This window comes from Pinus tabuliformis, chromosome 1_1 (genome assembly GCF_031772625.1).
Source record: "Pinus tabuliformis cultivar Carrire ecotype Pingquan chromosome 1_1, CPIR1, whole genome shotgun sequence".
NCBI lineage: Eukaryota > Viridiplantae > Streptophyta > Pinopsida > Pinales > Pinaceae > Pinus > Pinus tabuliformis.
In genome coordinates, this window is record NC_142297.1 from 906016066 (window position 1) to 906039341 (window position 23276).

The following is a 23276-nucleotide window of genomic DNA, read 5'->3' on the forward strand; positions in this document are numbered from 1 at the left end:
TTTGTTCTTACTTTAGAGTAAATTAATTAGCTTGATTTTAATAATAATCTTAGTGTTAATTAGTACTAATTTTTAATATTAGTGTTGTTCCTAGAAATTTTTATAAACCATATAAACCATTTCATAAATTTTTTTATAAGAATTTCATTTAAGAAGATTAATAGGATTCTTAGTCAAGATTAAAATCTACTTATGGATCATAAATAAAATAAAAATCACTAAAATTATAAAAATTTCTAGGAACAATAGTAATATTAAAAATTAGTACTAATTAACACTAAGATTATTATTAAAATCAATCTAATTAATTTACTCTAAAGTAAGAACAAAAATGAAATAAAATTAATCATAAAATAAAATAAAATAAAAACAAATATAGAATAATTAATTATAAATAAAAATTTATTTTAGCATTATTTTTATTTTCATTATTTTTATTCTCAATAAATTGGAAATAATTAAAAATCTTATTACATAATTAAATTTTTCAATTTAGATCATTTTATTTTTATTTTTATTTTTATTCTCAATAGATTGGAAATAATTAAAATTCTCATTATATAATTAAATATTAAAAATATTAATCTACATTTTAACTAAAAAACAAAGAATCTTAGATTACTAATACTAAACAAATAAGTAAATTAGTTTTCATTACTAATATTAACATTAATATTGATTATTTCTCAATAGATTGGAAATAATAAAAAAATCTTATTATATAATTAAATATTTCAATTTAAATCGTTTTATTTTTATTATTATTATATAATTAAATTAAATCCAAATATTACAAAACAATTATGATAAGGTCGGCTTCCATTCCCTTAGCATCTCTTAACCCTATTTATTCAGTCCAATGAGATCTGTCTTACACAATTACTAATCTATCCTGATGATAAGCCACGGTGGATGACTCGAAACATCGATTCAAACAATTATGGATGCGAGAATTCTGGAAGAAAACTACACACAAATTTTTCTTCTTGATATGTCCTTCTATTTTGATAGCTTGAGGAGTGGTAATTCCGGCCAATGCATTACAAGATATGGTTGGATTCATTTCTTCTTTCTTGATGTGATCTTTCACTTCTTGAACCTTTTTCTTCCTAATATGTCCTTCTATCTTGAGAGTTTGAGGAGTGGTAATTCTTTCCAATTCTTTACAAGATATGGTCAGATTCATTTCTTCTTTCTCTGGGGTTGGGTCCTGGCCTATATCCTCTTCTTTTGATGTTTCTTGATCCTTTTGTTCCTCCTCTTCATACTCTATGTAAAATAATTTCTTCTCAACACACTTATGACCTTTAGTGCATTTGCTATCACAATTGTAACAAAGCCCTTTTTCTCTTTTTTCTTCCAATTGTTGTGGTGTAAACCTTGTAGGTTGTGGAAGGCTAGGAGAAGAAACACTGCCATAATTATAGTCATGACTGGTGGGGTTCCTTGTTTCCATAATTTCGCTTTCAATTTTTCTTGCCCACTTGAATGCCTTCTCCAATGAATTGGGTTCAAAGATGAACCTCATGTTGAATGTTATCCTTTAAAGTACCTATGAAGACATCAATCCTTTGCTTCTCTGGAATATCATTTACCATTATATTCAATTTTTGAAAGTCCTCAATATGCTTTGCCATTGAAGACTTTTGTTTGAAATCTATCAATTGGCTAAAGAAGGTGTTTCGCTTTGTATGCTCATAATGTCCTATCATTTCCTCCGTCAAAATTGACCATGTAACAAGTAGTTTACGAGAGCAAAGCCTTTTATACCATAAAAATTAATCTGGTTCTAAATATGAAGATGCAATACATACCTTTTGTAATAGTTGCACCTCATGTAGATCAAAATATTGCTCCATCTATAGTATCCAATTTACTGGATCCTTGCCATCAAAATTCCTCATATCATATTTTTTTTATTTTAGGAGCTCGATCTTGAAAAGACTATAACTCTGTAATTTCATCTCTTCTAGTTTTGAAATTGTGACTTGCAGTATCCCTCTGTGTCTTCTTTCTAATGCCACTAGTCTGATCAAAATTGGATTCTCCAAGAAAGAGTTATGCATAGTCTCCCAAGATGACCTGATTATATACCTTTTCAGAAGAGAGAAATTGTATGAAGTGCCACATGTCATTGTTTTGACCTTTGGATCTGATACAAGAAACTACAGTCCATCCTCTTTCAGTAACTTCTTATGAAATTTCAATTTGATGCTCAGGGAGAGAGTTATGACAATTTTCCCACGGTAACCTATTTGGAATGTAATCCAGGGGTCTGTAAAACCCCTATTTTCCTTAGACCATATCTCTGAAAATGTAGCGAGATAGTGAAAATGCCACAATGACCTATTTGGAGCTGCGAAACCCTAGAATCCAAAGCTCTGATACCAAATGTTATGAAACCAGCTCACAAAAAGATAGAAAGATAGATCAACGCCTTAGAAATAAGCCTCTTCGAGGGGGCAACCTCCTTTACTTTACACAATTGAAAAATTCTTAGATGATAGAAATGACAAGGCCTCCTTTCTGTATATAGGAGTCTAAGGGGTCATAATATAATCAGAGCCAACATAACAATAATAATGTAAGGGCACACTAATAACAATAGTGGGCTTCTATGGGGCACACTAATAACAATATGGGGACTACATGGGTACAACAATATAATAAGGGGGTTGTACTAATAACAATAAGGGGTTACACTATTAGTATAGGGGCCTAACAATTGAAGACAAAATCTTGAGATCATCAACTTACCAAATAAGTAACTAAGGAACGATCGATCACAGGATCCATAGTAGCCTCAAAAATTTGAGTACAAACAAAAATTTAGGAGGGTTTTGCAGCCATTACAACACGTTACTTAGTCACTTATTTTGTAAGCTGATGATCTCAAGCTTCCCTCTTCGATCTTAAGAGTCGTTCATGCTTTTATCTTTTTATAGAATGTGTCATATTTAGGCATGGGGATTATCACTTGTCATGCAAAGGGATGTTTCTTTTGCTTCAAGGGGAAATCTTTGTGAGAATGGGTTGTCCTCACCACATAGACATGTTTCACACTCATTTCACACACTCTTGGATAATTTTCACCTTTATCCTCTCAAAGTCTATCATCGGAGCCACACTTGTCATAAGCTGCCACAAATATTGTTGCATTAAGGAAGTATGTGCTATATGTTCTGGAAGGTCTATGTTGTATCAAAAAGTGTTTAAGTGTGTGATCATAGTCAAGTTATATCATTTTTTACATCATCTCCACTGATCCCACACTTAACCAAATTATAGAGTTCCCCCAATAACCTGTCCTCATCCAACTTTCCTGAACTGCGCACTTCGCGTCTACAACCCTCAAGCTTTTCCCTTGCCTATTGGAACTGTGCAAAGCACAGAAAGCCTAGGCTCCCTTGGCATCCAAAACTATGCAATGGTTTCCTCTAGTGTCCTTCCTTAAGCCGGAACCCACTATCTCCTAAAATTGTGTAATTTTTTACCTCAGATGCCCAGTCTGCCTTGCATCCTGAAACTACATAGATGTGTCCTCCCAGGGCCTCATCCCAAAACAATGCCTTGCATCCTAAAAGTTCACAGTTTTATCCCTCAACTACCTAGTTTTCCTTGCACCCTAAAACTCCAGAGATGTGTCCCCCAGGGCCTCATCCCGCAGTATTCACTACCCGCTGAAATTGCGCAATTGTGTCTCTCAGGGGCCACAAAGAAGGATGACATGCTACATGAATCTCAAGGAGGTGAGGAGAAAGATAAGTAGACCGGGGATCCCAAGGTATGACAGAAGATCAGGATCACATGAAGACTCCATCTAATGCATAACCATTTGGAGGGTAGGTATGGAAAACAAAGCACATATTTTGAAATACACCTCTTACTGTAGATTGAAGGACTACTTATCATTGTCAAATCATTGTTTCTTCAATGAAATGTAGCGTTTCCAACACTAAAAGTCATTCCATGCTTTTCCTGTACGTGTCTTGCTCCCTTTCAGTTGTTGGATCAAGTGTCATCTTTTGACATTTTTGGTTGTTATTTCATTTTTGCGAATCGTTCTGGTGACGTTGAAGGTTGGTATTTGTGTACACAAGTTGTCCTAGCCTTTAAACACGTATCACACTCATACACAAAGTTGTAAGCACTATCGCACAAGTGTCATCACAGTCATCCAAAGGTCTATCCAAAGTGTCACGCTTGTCGCTTTTAACTCTTGAAAGTCTCATAGAGGGAATTTATTTGTCTTGTTGTCTCAATGGTCTATGTTGTCATGTTGTTGAAGTATGCTAAGTGTTTGATAACGATGTCGAGTCATCACGACTTCACTTGCCTCCCACACTTCGCCATTTTCATGAAAATCCTTCCGACTAAACAACTCCACTTCAACAGACCCTGACTGAGATGAATTGCACAGTCTTAGCCCTTAATGATGTTGCTTTGCTACCTAGAACTATGTAGTGTTTGAGGCTATCCCCCGAGGACAGTTGCACTGCGCAATCCCAAAGGTGAGCAGTCTACTTCCTTCCCAGAATTGCGCAGAAACTTCTTCAAAGCCTGACCTGAATTGCAAACTTCGCAATATTAGTCATCAAGCCTCCTCCCTACTTTTTAGAACCCCACACAGCGCAAAGACCTAATCCAGGACTGTTCCTAGAAACTCCAAAGAGGTGTCCTCACATTTACCTCCCTCAGTCAGGAATCATTTCTCCTAGAAACTATGCAGAACTGTCCTTCTGGTCCCTCTGCTGCCCTATCTTGTCTTCCCTCAGAAAGCTCCATAGAGGTGCCTCCCAATGACCACTATGTATTTTTCCTCAAAAGTGAAGACTGTGCCCTAGAATTCGTCATCAAATCTTGAGTTGCACTCTGTGCAGTCTTAGTAACCCATCTCCCTCCTTGTCACCTGGAACTGCGCAGTGCACAGTTATTGGGCCCTCTTCCTAGCCTGTCATCTGTCCTAGGCATGGTCCATGGAAAACAATGCATCATCTTAATCTAAGAGGTTGTCAATTTGATGTCGTCCTGTCATGAGTGAACTGTAGGTACAAGTACAATGATAGACCATGGCAAGACGATGAAGGAGATGAAGGAGGAGTGATCATGCTAGAAGAATTACTTGTAGTTGGATGGGCGAAAGAATATCATCCAAGAGCAAGAGAAGGGAACACATGCATGTAACCATCTTACAAGACCTAGATCATTGAAGACCCAACAACATCAATCCATGTGGAGGAGAAGACATAGTACATACAAGAACACATCCATCGCTCAGTAGAAACAAGAAATTGGCATTGCCACTACAACTAGCCAATCCATGTCAACAATGTCATGTCAAGTTGTGTCATGAGTTGTCAAGGCCACATCACTACCATGGGCCATATTTGTTGTAACTGAATGTAATGTAAAGTGAAATTCCAATGGACACACAATGAAGATGAAGAGTCATGTCAGTTGAAATGTCCTAGGAAGTTGAATGGTTATGAGGGTAGTCCAAGAGTCATAAGGGTCAAACATCACCCTTGGCTATATATAACCCTCCCATTGTATGAGCAAGGAATTTTCACCTTGGCTCCTCCCACGAAGCATAGAGAGTTTTCATTTGGTTCTTTGAGGAGCAAGGAGTGACGCTAATGTCCCACTATTAGGGTTAGTGATGTATGATGTACATATGTGTCTTGGAAGTTTTGCTTAACACAAAATCCTGTTTAGGAAAACACGTTTTCATGCATATCGTGTAGATGTTTCTATGACTATTATTTTGGCATTTGTAATTCATGTTTATTTCACATGTACTAAGATAGTTGAACTATCTCAATTTTTTTAGTGCTACCTTGTTGGGAATGTGTTGTATTGGTTATCACTATTGTCTCATCCTTGTGGACTACTCTGCAAAATACTAGACATAACTTCCTCGTTTTTTGGTTATAATGACCATCACATATGTTGTGGACTACTCCGCTGGATGGTGGATGGGTCTCCCCTCGTACTTTGGTTTTGATGATTGCCGCGTCCGCTGTGGAATATTCTATTGGATGCAGGACAAACCATTTTTGGTTGGTGTGTGTCTCTCCTTGGGTGGTACTATTACCTCTCACATAGAGGCTTACTTTTCTCCCCCTTTTGAAATAAGAGAACCTCGACACAATTACATTAAGCACTCACCAAGCACACTTACCTTGTTGTTTGAAGATACCAGCATAACACTATCATGTGAGGACTGTTAGAGCCAAGGCATATCTTTGAGTATATGGAAACCAGGCCCTTATACCAGATGGGAATCCTACACCAAATGATGTGAGGACCAGTTGGTACTTCATATTGGGGAGATCCCTTTGTTTGATAGATTTCCAGCATCGTAAAAAAAATGGTGCTAGAAGGAGGGCCAGATGACAAGTTGTGCCCATAGAGTCTGGTTTGAGTCTCTTATTTAAAGTGGCTTTTCCTGAAATCATAATCCCTATACGTTTTTCTAAAATCCTAGTTTTACCATCCCTGCGGAAGCCATTCATGACCTGTTCGAGTTGAAGTTCAATGGTGAGGGTGAACCATCTTTTCATGTACAAAGGGATCTCAACAAATAAAGTCCAAAGATGTCTAGGCTATATTACTCACCCTAGCATTCGAAGGTCGTGCTTAACACTGGTGTCATACATTACCCATTAATTCTATTAATTCATTCAGTTAGCTTGCCAAGATGATGGTTAAAGCTTTCGATAAGTATAGCCAATGATATGTCTGTGAAAAATCTTCTGTTTAAAAATGGAGCTTGACGAATCAGTTCAGGACTTTTCTGATAAGTTCCTTCACCTTTTTTGTGAAATTCATAACAAAATTTTGAACTCAAATTTCTTGAGATAAGAGTTTAGATGCTCGGTCCACATCTCCTAATATGTTGAACCCCCTAATTTCCATTCTTCCCCAACTCTTGCAGATCATGAGGCACCTCAAATTGTAGAGGAGGATCCCACTACAACGTTTGTTCCTTGCCCTCCTCCTTTTCTGGTCTCAATGTGGGTGCCCCCTTGTGGTGATCATGAAGCTAAGAAATATGTGCATCAAGTCCGCATCCCATCTTCTCATTTGTCTCCCGCTTCAATGGAGGAAATTCTAGAATGACTCAGGAAGCCTACAATGAAGACTAACTCCTCCATTCCACAAGAGGACATCATCCTCTATCATCTACAAGACATGACTCCTTGTACCATGACTCACTTGATCAATCTACTTCACCATCTAGTTGTTCGCATTCTCTTGATTCTCAAGCTACTGGATAAAATTACAATCAAGTGCAAGGTAGTCACATTATGCAGGAAGAGGAGCAAAAAGGTGAGGAGACCATCAATCTTCCATGTTTGCTTCAAGATTTTCCGTGTCAAAATAATGAGCTTCCATTCTTGAATGATTCTCAATCTGTTAATCTTTGTGGAACATCTTGTACAATCATATCTTTCAATCAACTGCCAACTTTGTGTGGTAGTCATCCCAATGATGATCATTGCATGAACACATGTCGTGATGAACACCCAAGAACATCATGTGATCTTTCAGTCTCTTAATAAGATTGTAATTCAGATCCAGAGTGAGCTTTGGTCAAAGAAGACATCCATATCGAAACATCCTCTTCACCTCACTTTCCTTGTGTCGTAGCATTTGCAAAGCATCTAAATGCATATGAGATACTCCATGCTCTTTTGTTTCTCCATCTGATGAGTTATCTCCTTGATTGACACAATACAGTAAGGCAGTCCATGATAGAAGTGAAAAAAGTCTAATCGCATAAGACTCTTCCCACCCCTCATCATCTCTTATCATGCATGAAGACAATTCGTCAAATCAGCTTGCTCATGCGAGCTCACCAATTCATTTATCTTTGGATTTACCATAAGAAGAGCCTCTTCAATTAAGCAATTTGATTGTTCTTTAAGCTAAGAAATCTGGTGAAACCTGTAATAGAGATGGTTCCTATCCGGAGAGCAATTTTGAAATTAGCACCAAAGGCCACCCTCAAACCATGCATGTTGTGGTTCAAGCTTCAAAATGTCATTCTATAATTATGGAAAGTTTCGAGACATGCAAGAGAGTGGAGGCACCTCAATGTTTGTTGATGGTTATGTCAGGACTTTGCAACAATGGTAAGCCCCCCGAACCAAGTTAGATCAGGTTTCTCACACACAATCTATCTATATGCATGGTTTTAGTCTATGTGGATTCCCATGTAAAAAATGTTTGGTATTCTGGGTGTTATCTTTCAAATTTTCAAAATTTCACTTATGGCTGAATTCACAAATCTGTTACAGCACATCCATCTTCATGCAAATCTCTCACATCAAACTCGGGTTAAGAATGTCTATCTCTCACGAAGTCATGGAATTGTGAAGTTGATCATCTCAAAGACTATCTTTGCCCGCAATCATACTTATCAAATTCCCCCTTCATGGTCAACTCCTCAGTCTTCTTGCGAACCTTGTACTGCAAATTTGTACTCTGATCACACCAAAAATATCCCTGGGTGATGATGAATGCACAAGATATCACATGAATCAACATCCTCTCCATTCACCATGCCTTAATTGGTTTCACACATGCACAGTGTTAGCATCCTTCTTAAATTCTTGTGATGACTATGATGCTTGCACATTTGGTCACCAGTTGCAGGAAGGTGGTCTATCATATCTAGCTCATAGCAAACTTGGTTCGATTGTTCAGAGAATTCATAAGATTGTTCAAATGGATTTTTCTTTGTTCATTGCAAACTGGGAATCTGACGTCTCAAATAGCTCATTTTATCAATCCTCTATCTTGGGTGACTGTCATTCGACTTATCATTTTCCCATCAGCACATCACATGACATTTGTTTCACACTCTTTTATATTCATTTTTTAACATCTCTCTCTTTAGATTTCCGTCAAGCAGGTGAGGCACTTTAGCCTTCGATGATGGTTGTGGCAGGTCCTTACTGTCTTGACATGACCATCGAGGATGATTATATCTATTTTTATTTACAATATTCCCATCGTGATCCTACTTCTCGAATCAAAAATTCATATTTTCAGAGATCACGAGGCTTTCAAGATGGCCATCATGAATTTTACGATCCAATCCCTGAATGGTTGGAACAATCTTACTTGGCAAGCTTTCTTGTAGGAAACAAGTGTCAGTCCTTACTCACACTTGCTAAGAAGCTCGATGGAGACGAGGACACACTTGCAAGAGTATTCCTAGGTTTGTTAAAAACTGGTATCGATCAAAGAGGTAACCACGTGAATTGGGTGAAAGTAGTGGGTGTGACACATTTTTCTGCTTACAGGAAAGACCTTCCTTCCCGTGTGCAAGTTTTTCAAGTTTTTGTATTTTATTTTTTCACATCACTTTTTATTTGTTTTAATTGTTTATATATTTGTGAATTCAGGATGAGAATGACTATGGTGGCTTCACTGCAAATTTCATTACATGTAACCCCAATCGTCTAGCTGTTAGGATAGGAGTAGGATTAGTTGCATCTTAGTTTTCCTTTCCTTGAACTCATCTTGCACTCGTTCCTATTAGTTCATTATGGTTTTATTATTTTGGTTTTATATCATGTTCACTTTATTCATTTTTTTCTCTTGTACTTTGATTTTGGTTTCTTGGTTCTGTGTCTTCTTTCTTTTTGCTTTGTTTCCTTCATTGTTCAATTTTCCATTTGTTTTCATTACGTGAAAAAGTGTTAGGACCTATTACATCCTGGCTTCTGAATGTGTACGTGGATGAAGCTCAAAGAGTCTTGTGACACTGCAACCCTTGGCTATTCATGTGTTCATCTTCTTTGTGTTTGGTTTTAACTTTTGGCCCATGAAGACTTGAAGGAAAATATGATTCGTCTATAAGGAGATTTTTGGTCCAACCATGAACCCGTGTCCAGTTTAGGAACCTCATGCCTATACTGAGTTTTCTGCTTTGGTGTTTTCAAACTTATCCAATTCGTAGGAATGGAGAAGGGGAAAAATCTAAATGAGAAAACCTAAATCAGAGGTCTTTATATGCTTCTCTAAAGGAACAACCTCTCTTGCTCTCACTAAGTTAGGATCCATCTTCCACCCAAAAAATAAATAAGTGTTGATGCACAGTTATCTTTAAAAATAACAAAGGCGAAAGAAGAGGAAGACTTCCGATGCATAGAGTTGATGCAGGAAACTCCATCGGGGAGGGAAAATTTTAATGATGGACATTTATCTAAAAGTTTAGAAACCTCGGCGAATCTTATTAGTCCCTAATATGAAAACTATAAAATGTTTAGCAATATTTTTGTGAAATATTTAAATTTATAAGGATTTTATATAGTATATATAAAATTTTGGCGATTTTTAAGGAAAAATAATTTTATACTATAAAGTCTGGGTGAATCATTAAAAGAAAAATTGGAAATTAGAGGAACTTTTTTTTGGAAAAAAGCATGAAATATTAGCCCACCTATTAATATTAGACCCTGAAATTTTCCATGCCACTGGGGTACTTTCCAAGCCTGATGGCAGTGGAGAAACACTAGAGATGAAAAACTAGACTCTGAAAATCTTAAGCTCGTGAGCTCAACTACCCTTACAATTTAAAACATCATGATCTGGATGAATCTTATGTTGTGTTCAACTGAGAAGGTACAAAGGGGACCACATCTGCCCATGGGGTAAGTGGGGAAGCCAAAGTAATCTGCATGATGAATAAATACTCCCTGAAAGAACAAGGCCCTACATTAAAATGAACCAAGACGAAGAAGATGGTATTCAACCAGTGTGTCGCCAAGTGTTGTAACGATGTTAGGTCCCTATACTACTAGTGTAGCCCCTTATTGTTATTAGTGCAACCCCTTTTATATTGTTGTGCCCATGCAGTCCCCATATTTTTATTATTGTGCCCCATAGAAGCCCACTATTGTTATTGTTGTTCCCTTACATTATTATTGTTATGTTGGCTCTGATTATATTATGACCCCTTAGAACCCTATATATAGAAAGGAGGTCTTGTCATTTATATCATCCATGAATTGTTCATTTGTGTAATGTAAAGGATGTTTCCCCCTTAAAGAGGCTGATTTATAAGGCATTGATATTTCTTTTCTATCTTTTTGTGGGCTGGTTTCATAACTTTTGGTATCAGAGCTTTGGATTCTAGGGTTTTGCTGCTCCAAAACAGGTCTTCGTGGAATTTTCGCTATCACTTTTTTTATGCAACATTTCAGAAGATAAAAAAAAAAATCCCATTTGAGATGAAATCATTCTAAACCTTGGATTTAAATTTCATATCTTGTCTCGCTATATGTTCAGATATATGATCTAAGGAAATTAGGGTTTTTGCAAGCTCCAAAATTAAATCCCAAACAAGTGATCATGGAATTTTCACTATAATTTGTTTTCTACAAAGGTTCAAACTCTGAAATTAAAACCCTTTTGAGCCAAATTCGTGGGGAAGCTCGGGCCTGAATTTCAGATCTTGTTTCGCTATATTTTTTGAGATACATTCCAATACATTTAGGGTATCTACAGACTCCTGAATTACATCCCAAACAGGTGACCGACAGAAAATCGTCATAGGTGTTTCTCTGAGCATCAGATTGAAATTTCATAAGAAGTTATAGAAAGAGGATGGACTATAGTTTTATGTCTATAATTTTTAGATATGAAGGACAAAACAATGATGCGTGGAATGTCATATAACTTCGCTCTACTGAACTAGGCTATAATTAGGTCATCACAGGACATTGGGAATAACTCTTTCTTTAGGAATCTGATTGCGATCATAATTGTGGGGTTAGAAAGAGGACTCATACTAATATCATTGGCCAAAATTTTAGAACTTAAAGATCTAAAATTACAAAGTTACAGTCATTTCAAGATCGAGCTCCTAAAATCAAGAAAAGGCGATGTGAAGAAGTTTGATGGCAAGGATCCAGTAAATTGGATACTACAGATGGAGCAATATTTTGATCTACATGGTGTACAATATTACAAAGTGTGCATATTGCATCTTTAAATTTAGAATTGAATCAATTTTTATGGTATAAAGGGCTTTGTTCTCGTAAACCACTTGTCACTTGGTCAATTTTCATGGAGGAGATGATAGCACATTATGAGGATACAAAGAGTAACACCTTCTTTAGCCAATTGATAAATCTCAAACAAAAGGGTTCAGTGGTAGAGCACATTGAGGACTTCCAAAAATTGAATATAAGGGTAAATGGTATTCAATAGAAGCAAAGGATTGATGTCTTCATAGGGACTTTAAAGGATAACATTCAACATGAGGTTTGTCTTTGGGAACCTGATTCATTAGAGAAGGCTTTCAAGTTGGCAAGAAAAATTAAAAGCGGAATTATAGAAAAAAGTAATCCTACCACTCACAAGTATAAATATGGAAGTGTTTTTGTGCCTATAATTCCACAACCTACAAGGTTTACACCAAAACAATTGGAAGAAAAAAGAGAAAAAGGGCTTTGTTACATTTGTCATAGCAAATACACTAATGATCATAAGTGTGCTAAAAATAAATTATTTTACATAGATTGTGAAGAGGAGGAAGAAAAGGATCAAGAAACATCAAATGAAGAGGATATACACCAGGAAACAACCCCAGAGAAAGAAGAAATGAATCCAACCATATTGTGTAAAGCATTGGCAAGAATTACCACTCAAACTCTCAAGATAGAAGGACATATCAAGAAGAAAAATGTTCAAGAAGTGAAAGATCACATTGAGCATCAAGAAATGAATCTGACCATATCTTGTAATGCATTGGCAGAAATTACCACTCCTCAAACTCTCAAGATAGAAGGACATATCAAGAAGAAAAAGGTTCAAGCAGTGAAAGATCACATCGAGCATCAACAACAAGTTCTCCAACTTTTAAAGGATAACACCACTTTGGTGCAGAATCAAATGAAACAACAGGCAAATCAACATCGCAGTGAAAGAAGTTTTGATGTAGGTGATTGGGTATTTTTATAGCTACATCCATACAAACAAATGTGCCTCAAGCAAGCTATTTATGAGAAGGAAATGTTGGCAATATTACTACATGCACTTAAGAAATGGTGACCTTACCTAATGGGAAGACACTTCAAGGTAAAAACAGATCATGATAGTCTTAAATACTTTTTAGAGCAAAGATTATCTTTAGAAGAACATAAAATATTAGTCAGAAATATGTTGGGTTATGAATTTGAAATCATCTATAAAAAGGGGAATCAAAATGTTGTTACAGATGCACTCTCAAGAAAGGATGAGGATGTGGAAGCATTGTTTTGTGCTATTTCTATTATCCAACCAGATTGGATAAATGAAGTAAGGGATGAATGGAAGAATGACGAAGAAGTGTGGCCACTCATTCAAAATTTATAGAAGATCCCAATTCAAATAATATTTCTAGAACTTGACAAGGAAGGAAAAATCACATTGGAATTTCAAGTAGTCACAGAAACAAGAAATCGACGACTATAAAATCAGTCAATTTCAGAGTATCTCATAAAGTGGAAGAACTTACCTGCTGAAGATTCGACATTGGAGGATGAGAATTTTATACGGAAGCATCCATAACTACTCAAGCGTTGAGGAAAACACTTTTTGAAGGAGAGGGGCATGTTAGGTCCCTATACTACTAGTGTAACCCCTTATTGTTATTAGTGCAACCTGTTATAGACATTTTTGGGCACTGCAACCCCAATCATAAATGTCATAAACCAAGGGCTTCTAAGTCCCTAAAAGTGTTGTTCTAACACCTAAAATAACAAGGTCAACTGATTACATCATCTCCCAGAAGTTTTCCATGAAAAACTACTCAGAACTGGTCAAAACTGGACCATCTCACCTGCTCCATGGTCAAAGTGCACTGCATCCCACCTAAATGCACACGGGAGGTGCAATGCATACTGAAAAACCCTTCTATGGGGTGCGATGGGCGGGAGTGGACAAATGGCAGGGTCAATCTGTGAGGTGGAGGATCATGGAATCTTCCAAAAACTTCTCCTATGACACTTGTCTCTCTGCATTTGCCCAGGGATGAGTAAGAGATCATCAATCTCTAAGTGGAATCAAGAACTATCAGAGAGAGGACACTAATAAAATATCAGAAGCTGACTCACCCACCTTGCAAACATCTATACATGGATCCCTCATCCAAGAGATCTAGAGGCTGGAATTTTGTATCTTGTAAGGAAGTGCTGTTGGTTTCTTGGTGTAACATCATAGTGTTGGGTGATATAAGCTTTTCATGAGGTGAAGAAGGGCTTTCTTGCTGAGAGGATGACGCTGGGTCAGAATAATTGGTTGTAATCCTCTTTGCTATTCTTGATTATTAATAAAGCTATTCGAGTTTTCCTCTACATTCTTGTATGATTGATGATATATGCATTTGTGTGGTCAGTATATATCTAGTCCTGTATTGTTTATGATAGTAGATCTCGATTCTTAGATAGTGTTATGCTACTTTGATTCTACAGGCACTCTTTGAAGCTGGGTAAATGAGGAACCAAGCGCAAGACAGAGGTTGGTCTCCTTCTTTCCCCTCTTATCTACCTCTCATAAAGGAAAACGAAAGTGGTTTTAGTTTGTTTGTTTCTAAGGTAGCTACCAGCCTTAGTGGGACTAGCAGCTCTGCATAGACACTAGATTTCCTGATAACAAAATGGCGACTCCACTGGGGAGTGAATAGATTGTTTGTTTGTCTACATTTGTTTGCTTTATAAACTTACAGACGGTGCCTGAAGTCAAGCCAGCTACCCTTCGAACTGCATTTGCTATGCAAGTGCAAAGTAGATCAATGCTGCTTCAGTCTATCTCCAGGTTTTTTTTATGAACTAAACAATTGATTTACAAACTCTTTAATTTCCCTTGTGGTGGCTCTAGTAACCTCCTTAGATCTACCCCTGTGATTTATTTACTGATTACCACTTGCTCGGCCAAAATCCCTGAATTGTGCTACAAACTGTGATCAAGAACTTGATCAAAAGTCTCGCACTGTACCATCGCACTCTCTCTTCAAGGATCTCAATATGCATCTCACTTCCCATGTGCTATAGGTGGGATGCATACTGGAATCCCTGTGTAACAGGTGCGCTGATCAGAAAGGGCTAATTTTGCCTTCAGACTTTGGGGTTTTTCACTCTTTTCAGCTCTATTCAGGAGTTTTGCTGTCTGTAATTGGCATACCTCTGTTGGAAACCCCCTTCCTTGCCATTATTCCACCTCCATTGTGCAAAGAACTGTAAATGTTTTTATGTATTGTGAGCCATTTTCAGTTCTCTTTTACAAAGAAGTAGCGTAATTGAACTGTCGTTTCTCGATTTGGAAGTGTCGCAAGTGTCGTTTTCAGTCATAGAAGAGAATCCAATTGTTTTTTATAGTCGATTACACTGTTACTCTTGTATTTGATTTGAATTAATAATTTTTCAAGTGTCGAAAGCAAGTTTTCAATTCCAAATAACCAAGTGTCATCATTGTCTTCATTTTGTCTTGAAAAGAAACTTGTTAGTAATGTCGCTTTGAAAAATAATTCAAATTTGTGCTTAGCTTTCTTTTTATCATTCAAACATTAAGAAGGCTAAAAAAAATACATGCATGTGCATTTGCATTTAGACTGTTTGTTGGTTTGATTTAGGACAATGCATATAGTGTGTGCTCTCTGCTCTATGTTAAAAGAATATCGTCTCTCTTTCCTTAGTAGCTAGGATTTTCATTGCAAAAAGAAGATTAAACGATTGTTTATCATATTAGATTGCATTTTAGGAATTGTATATCTACATCACGCGGTGAACCTGAAAGGCAAATTTCTTAAGCAAGATCAACTGTAAAATAAATTTAATGAATCTAAAAACGCTTTGGAACCTAACGCACAACATTTAGAAGTCTAGGCTAGAGACGTATTTCGACGTCATAAAGCCTGATAACTATTGTTTTCATTGTTGGTTGGGTGATTCCTCCACTTTGAGATGATAAGTGCCAGTATGGACTTGTGCTCCCACGTATCGTTGAGTATATATTGGGAGACCACAATAGGCTTTATCCTTTATCTGTAGGAAGCTGTGTCTGCAACCCTATCGATCGCAATGCACTGAACACAGCATTCGGGAAGATTGACTGCCGTACCGTAAAAAGTATTCTGCAGTTTTGCGATTGGTTTGGTGATCCCTCTGTCTAGATCTCCAGAGTAGTCTCTTTCATTCCTTTTCAGACTCCTTAAAGGAAAAGGTCCATCTGAGCACTTGTCACTTCAAGCTCATTAAAAATCGAAGGCGACTAGAGTCATCTTTTTTTTTTTTCTCGACTCTTAAAAATTGAAACAACAAGTTGTGTCAAAGCGTCTAAAATTTATTTTAATCGAAATAAACATCACCTTTCCTACGTTGGTCTTAGGTTGAGAAAAATGGAGTCCACCAACCAAGGATTTCCCCTTGGAGGAAATCCTAGTCCTTTCTCCTCTTGGGGAGATGTTGATACACCCCATATGGCCACATTGTCGCTTCCCGGATTGACAATCGGCTTGCCCGTATGGCTCTTCTCGACCTCTGTCATTCAGAACACCAAGATTCCTGAACAATCAAATCAACAACTAAACGATACCAGAGTTACCCCCCAACCTTCTACTTCATCCAATTCTCCCTCTCCTCCTTCCTCTTCGCTTGATGAAGCTGGTAAAGCCAAAAATCAAGTAATTGAGAAGAAGAAGGAGAAGAAGAAGAAAGAGAAGAAGAAGAAGGAGCCAAAGGCGAAAAGGGGCAACCAGGCATCGTCTAGCGAAAATCCACACACTGCACCATCTAGGCCTAAATCGTCATGTGTCATTTGCAAAGGAGAGTACTATCATCGAGATTGTCCTTGCATCCCTCGGATCTTAAGGGACTGGTCTCCTTGTTTGCACAATCTGGTGTCATCAACCTCTGACGATCATGTTGAAAATACACCATCAACTAGTGAAAGTGAAGCCCCTAGACAAAAAGGAAAATGTAAATTTCCTTGTAAACTGTGTGAAGGTGACCACGTCGTCCACCATTGTCCCTTCTTAGACGAGGCTAAAAGAGTTTTGGATGACCGTCTAGTTTCACTGTTACGGCTCCCTCCTAGATATAAGAAACTCTTGCCAAGTCCGTCACTAGTTGAAAATCCGACCGACACACCATTGTGGTCGGCTGAAGTGTCTATCATTGAAGACGAACCCTCTGAATCCACACCAAACAAAAGTCAAAAGGTCGAGGCGGCAGTTGAACCAGTCTTGCCTTCAGAAGGTCCATCTTCGGATGATACAGTCACTGGAGAGAATAAGAACAACACCGTTCAAATTCTCTTCGTAAGCACAGACTCCGACAAACATGGGGGCAGTCTACCCGTTCCTTTACTGCAGGAAGGAAGTTCGTCAGAGTCATATCCGGCCGTCTATTCAGTCCCACCTCCAAGCAACCTAGTTGTTTCCTTCGATTGGAATCTGCTAGGCAGACCCCATTTACTGGCTAGTGTACCATTTCGAATCATTGCTCAAATATATAGAATGGTCATAGCCGATACCATCATAGATGAAGGGGCTTCTGTGAGTATCCTTTCCTCAACTGCTTGGAAAGCGCTTGGTTCGCCATCGCTTTTGCCTGAAATGAGAAATCTAACAGGCTTTGACAAAGGAACTAGTTGACCGTTAGGGATCCTTCCTAATGGTAGTCCAAGGACCCCTAGATTATAATCTACTCCTTGGACGTGACTATATTTATTGCATGGGAGCCATTGTCTCCTCACTCTTTAGAGTAATGTGTTTTCCGCATGAAGGAAGAGTGGTCAAGCTCATAGACCAACTTTCATTCCCCGGTTCACACATAGCAAATAGTCAAATACCATCCTTGAATGGTATTTTCACGCAAGGAATGTCTCATCAATCCCCAGTCCATCCACCTGATGAGCACAAGTGATTTGGAGGACATGACTGAAACCCAGGGGGCATGAACCTTGGCCTGTTTCGACAGGAAAACCTTGGGTATAGGGTAATTTTCCACGAAGGATATATGACTGGTTTATGAGATTAGACTGGAATAAGATTCCTTCGTCAAAGTTATGTGAGTGGAGCCAGTTGCGCCACTCACCTTTGTTTATTTCGGTAGACATCGCCGAGGAAGTGTTTTGTCTGAAGTATGGATAGAACAGTCTTTGGTAACCCAGAAATTTTTTGCTATACCCAGGGGCATGCAAACCTTTTGGCGTGCAAGCGAAGAGCAACCATTTATTTTTAAAATTTGTAGGTCCTCTAACCCTTTAAACTCGTAGGATTGGTCGTTTCCTAACTTGCATAAAGAAAGGATGCGGGGCAAAGCTTTGAAAAAATGCCATTTTAAATGAGACATCCTTATTATATGACTGGATCGAGCAGTTTTAACGCAAAATTCAAGCTCGTTAAAAAATAAACATAAGCAATGAGAAAATGTTCCCCCAGAGTTTAAGCTCATTAAAAAATGAACCAATTTCCCGTAAATAACCATCGTGAATGTATTATCATCAGCCTTTGAAGCCTTGGTCATGCTCTCATCATCAGCTCCACTCTGTATTGGCCGATCATTCACCTCCATTCGATTGTTTACCCTTTTTGAGGAACAACTGCGAAGAGTGATCCTGTTAGCCATCCTTGTGACACTGCTGTGATTAGAAAATTCCAAACCTTACTTGGAATCAGCTGCTACCCGAATTTATCACTCGTTCCTCAAAAAATGAGTCTCGTTTAAGCTCTTTTCAATTGACTCGTAAAATATGAAAAGATTGTCGAGCAATTGGCCTCTCCAGCTCGTTAAAGTGACCGAAAGTGCTATCCCTCCTTTAGATTTTAATCTTTTTGGACTTGAGGGATTATTACACAAAAAGATCGAGCGCTTGTTTTGTTCGGCTCGTTAAAAGTACCGAAAATTCATCCCTTTTGTATTGTTTTATACTTTTTCGGACTCAAGGGATTATATGACGAAAAAGGATTATTAGAGTTTTCTTTACGTCCCTTTTCAGACTCTCTAAAATTGAAAAGGACCGAGTTATCTTTGTCGTTAAACTCGTTAAAACCGAATAGCAACAAACTTGTCCATACAGACAAGAACGAGTTTCACTATCGCTAGGCTCGTTAAAACATAGCGATGGGTTTGCCCGAAGGGTAAATTATAGAACAAGCATATGTTATCCTCCTCAAGCTTGACAAAAATAAAGAGGTACTGGTTAGCAATGACTGGGGAAAAATTGGGAAGAAAACTTGAAGAAACTTTATTGGTAGCAAGTCGCTCTTGAACATGACACTTTCACTTCGCATCTGAGTCGGGTTGGGTTGTTCCGTTCACTGGTCATATCACCATTGGTCCATCACACCATCCAAATTTGTGGTTAACGCTACCAATCCATCATGTCAGTGTCGCCGATATGTTCAAGAGAAGTCGCTCAGAGAATTCACCTGTGTCTCATCCACTACAATACATTTATGCTCCATTCTTTCATGACTGCCACCCTGGACCTTATGTCATCATATCGTTTTCACCTCCATTAAAATCATTTGCTCCATTCCGTGTCATTGATGTGGGATTCACTAAGGCCCTCCTATGATGGATCGCTTCTTGTCGACATCAGCTCATTATCCAAGAAGTCGATCTAGAAACAACCCTTTCAGTACTTTGAAGCTTGCATGCCTCAATGGGAAGTTTCTAACTTCCGGCGACAGGTTTACATCCATGGCCTTCGACTGAAAGATTTTGCGTGGTGTTCGACGCCAAGTCCCTTATTCACACCACGTGAATTGTATTGTAGTACCTTGAGGGTAATCATCATTATCGGTGATTCCTCTCGTGCCTGTTAACAACTTACATCATTGGCTGGTAATCAGGCAATGTCTTTCCATGTTCGACTCCAGAACATCTCTCACATGGATCGACTTGTACTTTGAGTGAAGATCGAACAAGATTGAAGACCCTAGATCTAGTTTCATCCATCCGAGCTGCAATATATATTCAAGAAAATAAAGACATCAAATGTACATCATTACTGCACAGATAATCATCCAATCCAAGGGATGATGGCTCTACCAGAATCATCAGTCTGCACTCAGACGGTTGTCTGTCTTATGTACATGAAAAGGAATTTAGAAAGCTGAGCATGGGAATGCCCACCTCAGCTAGATCATGAAAATATTATGAAGATAATGTATTGTATTGTATCTTATTACAGGTCGCCTTCCAGCTTGAAAAAACTTCGGATCCTCATGATAAAGCATTTCACCCGACATCAAAAGATTAACGACCTCATGCTTTAGGGGGCAACTGTTATAGACATTTTTTGGCACTGCAACCCCAATCATAAATGTCATAAAAAAAGGTCTCCTAAGTCCCTAAAAGTGTTTTTCTAACCCCTAAAAGAACAAGGTCAACTGATTACAGCATCTCCCAAAAGTTCTCCATGAAAAACTACTCAGAACTGGTCAAAACTGGACCATCTCACCTGCTCCATGGTCAAAGTGTGCTGCATCCCACGTAAATGCACACAGGAGGTGCGATGCATACTAAAAAGCCCTTCTATGGGGTGCGATGGGCGAGAGTGGACAAATGGCAGGGTCAATCTGTGAGGTGGAGGATCATGGAATCTTCCAGAAACTTCTCTTGTGACACTTGCCTCTCTGCATTCGCCCAGGGATGAGTAAGAGATCATCAATCGCCAAGTGGAATCAAGAACTATCAGAGAGAGGACACTAATCAAATCTCAGACGCTGACTCACCCCCCTTGCAAACATCTATATATGGATCCCTCATCCCAGAGATCTAAAGGCTGGAATTTTGTATCTTGTAAGGAAGTGCTGCTGGTTTCTTGGTGTAACATCATAGTGTTGGGTGATAAGCTTTTCATGAGGTGAAGAAGGGATTTCTTGCTGAGAGGATGACGCTGGGTCAGAACAATTGGTTGTAATCATCTTTGCTATTCTTGATTATTAATAAAGCTATTCGATTTTTCCTCCACATTGTTGTATGATTGATTATATATGCATTTGTGTGGTCAGTATATATTTGGTCCTGTATTGTTTATGATAGTATATCTCGAGTTTTGGATAGTGTTATGCTACTTTGATTCTACAGGTACTCTTTGAAGCTGTGTAAAAGAGGAAGCAAGTGGCAAAGATCTATAAGAAGGGAGAGGAATCAAATGAGGAACCAAGTGCAAGACAGAGGTTGGTCTCCTTCTTTCCCCTCTTATCTACCTCTCATAAAGGAAAACGAAAGTGGTTTTAATTTGTTTGTTTTAAGGTAGCTACCAACCTTAGTGGGACTAGCAGCTCTGCATAGACACTAGATTTCCCGATAACACAACCACCTTATTATATTGTTGTGCCCATGTAGTCCCCATATTGTTATTATTGTGCCCCATAGAAGCCCACTACTATTATTGTTGTGCCCTTACATTATTATTGTTATGTCGACTTTGATTATATTATGACCCCTTAGAATCCTATATATAGAAAGGAGGTCTTGTCATTGGTATCATCCAAGAATTGTTCATTTCTGTAATGTAAAGGAGGTTTCCCCCTTGAAGAGGCTGATTTATAAGGCTTTGATCTTTCATTTCTGTCTTTTTGTGAGCTGGTTTCATAAAAAATGGAAGAAACATCCTCCAAAATTTTGGCCTATACTTAAATTTCGTAGCCTAATGTGGATCCTCTAATTGATCATTCATTAGTCACTTATTTGGTAAGTCGATGATCTCAAGCTTCCCTATTCAATCTTAAGAGTCATTCATGCTTTTATCTTTATATAGTATGTGTCATATTTGGGCATGGGGATTATCTCTTGTCATCAAAAGGGAAGTTTGTTTTGGTTCAAGGGGAAATCTTTGTGAGAATGGGTTGTCCTCCATACATAGACATGTTTGACACTCATTTCCCACACTCTTCCACAAGTGTCGCCTTTATCCTCTCGAAGTCCATCATCGGAGCCACAATTGTCATATGCTACCACAAAGGTTGTTGTATTAAGAAAAGTATGTGTTATATGTTTTGGATGGTCTATGTTGTATCACTAAGGGTTTAAGTGTGTGAGCATAGTCAAGTTTTATCACTGTTCATGTCAGCTCCACTGATCCCACACTTAACCAAATTCTGGAATTTCCCCAATGACCTGGCCTCACCCAAATTTCCTGAACTATGCACTTCGCATATGCAAACCTCACGCTTTTCCCTTTCCTTTTGGAACTGCACAATTCTCATAAATCTTAACCTCCCTTGGAATCAAAAACTGCACAGTGGTTTCGTCTAGTGTCCTTCCCTTAGCTGGAACTCACTATCTCCTAAAATTGTGCAGTTTTGTCCGTCATCTGCCCAATCTGGCTTGCATCCTAAAAATGCATAGGCATGTCCTCCAAAGGCCTCATCTCACACAGTGCCTTGCATCCTAAACTATGCAGTTTTATCCCTTAAATGCCTAGTCTGTCTTGCACCATAAAACTACGCAGATGTGTCCTCCTAGGGCCTCATCCCGTAGGTGTCACTTCTCACTAAAACTATACAATTGTTTCTCTCAAGGGCCAAGAAGAGGCATGACATGCTATATGACTCTCAAGGAGTTGAGGAGAAAGATAAGAAAACTGAGGAACCCAAGGTATGATCGAAGACCGGGACCACATGAAGACTCCATTTGATGCATAACCCTTTGGAGGGTAGGTATGGAAAACAAAACACATATTTTGAAATACACCTCTTAGTATATATTTAAGGATTGATTATCATTGTAATATCATTCTTTCTTTAATGACATGAAGTGTCGCAAGAACTATTGTCATTCCATGTTTTTCCTGTACATGTCTTGCTCCCTTTCGCTTGTTGGATAAAGTGTCGTATTTTGAGATGTTTAGTTGTTATTTCATGTTTTCGAACTGTTATGGTGACCTTGAAGGTTGGTATTTGTGTATACAACTTGTCTTAGCCTTGTAAACACATATCACACTCATACACAAAGTTGTAAGCACTATCGCATAAGTGTGGTCATGGTTGTCCAAAGGTCTATCCCAAGTGCCGCACTTGTCACTTTTAACTCTAGATAGTCTCATAGAGGAAAGTGCTTTGTCTTGTTGTCTCGGTGGCCTATGTTTCCATGTTATTGAAGTATGCTAAGTGTGTGATCACGATGTCAAGTCCTCACGAGTTCACACCTTGCACACTTAGTCATTTTCTTGAAAATCCTTTTGATTCAACAAATCCACTTCACTAGACCCTGAATGAGCTATATTGTGCCATCTTAGCCCTCAATGGTGCAGCTCGCCACTTG